Source organism: Triticum aestivum, chromosome 2B (assembly GCF_018294505.1).
Source record: "Triticum aestivum cultivar Chinese Spring chromosome 2B, IWGSC CS RefSeq v2.1, whole genome shotgun sequence".
Classification (NCBI taxonomy): Eukaryota; Viridiplantae; Streptophyta; class Magnoliopsida; order Poales; family Poaceae; genus Triticum; species Triticum aestivum.
In genome coordinates, this window is record NC_057798.1 from 801,868,852 (window position 1) to 801,873,326 (window position 4,475).

General features: G+C 42.5%; 1 long non-coding RNA gene across 1 annotated transcript; it reads left to right on the forward strand.

Moving 5' to 3' along the window:
• Nucleotides 1–1,852: 1,852 nt before the first annotated feature.
• On the forward strand, nucleotides 1,853–3,811 carry LOC123042894 (uncharacterized). The gene is made up of 3 exons (XR_006418932.1): nucleotides 1,853–2,631; nucleotides 2,733–2,811; nucleotides 2,960–3,811. It is a non-coding gene; the product is annotated as an uncharacterized lncRNA (long non-coding RNA).
• The last annotated feature ends 664 nt before the right edge of the window (nucleotides 3,812–4,475 follow it).

The window sequence follows — 4,475 nt, forward strand, 5'->3', positions numbered from 1 at the left end:
CGTCCGCCACGGACGGCAACAGGCTCCGGCAACGTAGGATCTGGCAAAGAGAAAATATCACTAGCCAGCCAACCCTATCATATGAGCGAATGATATTGGTACCTCTTGATGACACGACAATCTTATGCAACCAGCTGCTCTAATATGTTCTCTTCTTTTGCAGATAAGAAAAGGCCCGAAAGTGAAAAATGTGTTGCACTATAACAATCTCATCTAATGCCTTGATCTCCATCTTACAGAAATTGATTTGATCGACTACCCAGGCGGCACATCTGAGATTAAATTGGCCAGGATCTTTGTTCTGGAGGCAAGTGTGCTCAAGGTAATGAGGTTTGGCGTTCTCTGGCGTAACAATGAATGGCGTGCTGATCATCGCAAGCATCTAAGCCTAAATGACAAAGTCTCCACAGAAGCTGAATTTGTTTTTGAAACATCAAGTGGCCAGAGATTCGAAAACTTATTTTCCCATTAGTGACTTGTTAGGACGGTGGATTTTAGTTTGTACGATAATGCTGCATCCACCTAAAGTAACGAAAGTTCTTACGTAAACTTCCTAGTAATTCCCTCTTCGTAGGTGCAACATTACTCCTAACATTTGTAATATCAGTTTGAAACTTGTAATATTGTCGTGTCTTATTCCTGCGTTTTCAAAATCCCGCGAATCAAACAGGTCCTGAGTTGGTGATGATGTTGTGCCTCCCATCTTTCACCAATAGCCGTTGGATCTAGATCTGACACAAACAAACCAAGCTTCTCCATTTTTGCAAAAAGATGCCCGCACTTGTTCCCTATTTACAAACAACTCCTTGTCTCTCACAATCAGCCTTATCTCCTTCCCACCACATCTAGAAGGACGTGGGAAAATCTGCCGCGATGGCCGCTGCCGGAGCCGTCCACCCTCAATCTTGGTGTTCCGTGCAGTGCACGGGCATGTACGCACGAGAAATTATGTCGAACAGGCCTAGTTGTAAGCAGGCTAGCTCTACAGCCATGATGATAGTGACTGCAGACGATGAGGCTAACTATGTATGCTGAACACGGCGCCTATACTTAGGTGTCATCTTCGGCCCAGGGTCTTGTCACTTCATTGTGAGGAGCAGCACGTAATAATTTGACCAAGGGGTAGTACAGTGCTAGTACTCCTACTACTACATTGGTAGTACTACTACTAGTAATAGTAGCACCACCGTCTGGATTTAGGAGTACTACCAAGTCCATCTGGATTTTAGTATTTGACTAGCAATATCTAGTAATGCATGTCACAAAAAAAGTACTACTCCCTCTCTAAATAAATACATGGTGTTTTATTCCTATCGGCGAGAGAACTTAATGTTTTTTTGCTAACTAGAGTACTAATAGGATTACATGCAATGAACTATACACTGTATGTCATGTTTGGTAGTCTCAAGTCATTGAAAGCATGCATGGCCCACATCTCTCATTGGTTGATATGTCACAAAATAAGAAACAAGGAGGGAGTTAATGCACCGTGCCTAAGTGTTTTGGGATTATTTGGTTTTCGTAAGATGACTTACACAACATTTTTGTTTACATGCATTACCAATTTATTAGTTAAATCAAAGGTCAAAACTTGGCGCAAAATGCAAAGGGGACCAATAAACTAGTAAACATAAAACTTCTCCCGTTTGGCCCCAACTAGAGGTTCGGTGAGATGACTATACTGCACCGGCATGGAGGGGGACGCAACTTCCATTACTAGATATTAGGCCAATAACGACCGGCACCCAACAATGCACGGTTGTTATTAGTACGATGAGCCGAACGCACGTCTAACTTAGATCGCAAAACCTCCTAATTTTCAGTTGCTCGTGTGGTCAAATATCTCTTTGGATTCCTAAAAAATATCTCTTCGGTTTGAGAGTACTTGGCATCCCTCTCCCCTCGATTCAGCGCCGCCGGAGAGGGCATCCCATCGCCGCTGTAAAGATCCCGCAGGAGCAGCGCCCTGCACAGGCCAGGCTAGCTACGCCCGGATCAAGTGCCACGCGCAGCCCTACCCCTATATTTAGCGGCCGATGGTGGATCCACATCCCACGGCCGGATCTGGAGCGCCGTCTATACGACCGGACTCTCCACCATGGGCATTTTCCTCTTGTCCTTGGTGATGAGCGCTCGAACCAAGAAGTGGATTCAGGTGAGGGAGGGCATGTGGGTTGCGGGAGCAAGGGAGGGCAGGAGGCGGGCCTGCCGGCAGCAGCTTTCTGTTCGGGGATGCTGGAGCATGGCCATGAGAACCATCGCCTCTGCTCGTACGCCGCGGTCGGCGAGCCACTAGGGACACGCCGCCGCCGGTAGACTTCTCTCACATCTGGGCAGTGACACCTTCGCTCAAGGATCTCCCGCCTCTAATCTTTTTTTTCTTCTATGATACATGCACATCTTGGAGAAATCATGCATCTTGTTTCCCTGTAGCAGCCAGGCGAACGGGCAAAGGATAAAGCGTCCCTGCGAGTTCTCAAGTACTGCAGTGGTGAAATCCTTGAGGAGTTCTACAGTTTAATCAGTTCACACGAAAATCTAATATTACCCCCATCTGTTATCAGCTAGCAGAAGTGTACAATATAAAGCATCTCCGTAATGTGCAGTCTGCTCCAAAGAGACCCCAGCTTGGTACGTATTATTCCTTACAATTAATTACTGCCCACATTGCCAGTCACAGGAGAACAAACTCTACAGATATTTCATTTCACTCAAAATTTATGCATATGCAGGGATTTGATTACCTTAGGAGCCACAATGTTTTGCCTCCTCAATGGACCATGTACAACAAGGACCTCATGTGACGCCCCAGTAAGTCCGTTTGTGTACTTGTTCATCTTTTAGTATATTGTCTACGTCTCGCAGGAACCATCTGTTGATGTGTGTTTGCAACTTGTGGAAAGAGCTGTCGGAAGGTATGCAACCAAATGATTAATTTCTCACTGTTTTTCTGTGGTAGGGAACTTTGAAAATGTGATTAATATCAAAGAGGAACGATGCGACCATGAACTCCAACTCCACTAGCTTGAAGAACCAACACACCACATTTTTGTGGCGCACTTGAGCTTCTCAGTTGGACTATAGTGTCATATAGTCATATTAGTTTTATGTATATTGCAATTGTAGTGTCATATAGTCATATTAGTTGTATGTGGTGTAGACAACCAGTACTGAAGGTTTCGTCTTTTTCTCTTTTCTTTGCTAAGCCTATAATTTGGAGATTAGCACACTAATTAATTCCTTCAATAGGATGTGTTCTATAGGTTACGACTAAGACTTTCATATATGTATGTGTATCACTTATTCTTGAGCAGAATAGTATTTTTTTTCAAGCAGAGTACAATAGTGTTCAGAGTTAATTAGTTGGGTATATACCAACAACCAAAAAAATCTCAATTAACTTGAAATAACTAAACTGTTGCTCGAATTATACAAGAAAAAAACCAATTAATATTTCCTCAATGGCTTTTCTTTGTCGACTATATAAGAATTTGCATAAAGACATGTTCCAAGGTACAGGTAAAAGTATATAAGTTTATTTGCTTTAACATGAATACATATGCTATTATCCTTTTGCTAATTCATTTATATGTACTGACATATAAATTATTTATGATTTTATAGAATGGACGGTCCACCGTTATAGAAGCATCATGAGGCATTGTAGTCATTGACAAATAATGATTGCGTCCCAAGACCGAAGATTATGAAAAAAAATCTTGTTTGTAGTTAGAGATGAACAACTACAATGGTTGTCTTGAGTGTGTTTTTGGTTCATAATTTCTTAACGGTATTTTCGCTCCAGAATTGTAAGTGAGGATCATGTTCATTATACATGGTTTTCATTAATAAAACAGGTTGTGATACTTTGATTCTTCAAATTCTTTTGTTGCTTAATCGGCGTGGCTGATAATCTTTGAGAGTTGTAAGCAACATAAAATAATATTTGTAAAAGTTAAGATTGGTTGTGAAAGGCAAGCAAAATGGTGAAATGGATGGCTATTGGTAATATAAAGTGGCCATTAATAATATTTTATGAACCCTGAAATGGTTTGTAGCAATGGGAAAAGTGGTCGCTAAAACATGAGTTGTGGTCGTTATCTCCACACAACTAACGACAACACATTGTCCCATCGTTATAAAATAACGACGGGAAAATGTGGTCGCTAGTACTTTTAACGACGGAGCCTATCACGACCACAAAGATGTGGTCGTTAATGACTTTTAACGACCACATTCTCACTTTTAACGACCACATATCCCGTCGTTAAAACTCGTTTTCCTAGACTTACGGCAACTGCCTTTGGGTGAATGACACGTGGACCCAGGGGGTGGCTGGCCCACCTATCATACAACCAAAGGCAGGTGCAGTAGAGGGCCGAGGAGTAGTACGAAATCCTACGGACCTATGCACGCTAACCAAGGGCAAGAGTGATCACTCGAATCGCAAGATCAGTTGACTAGAAGCTAAGCTA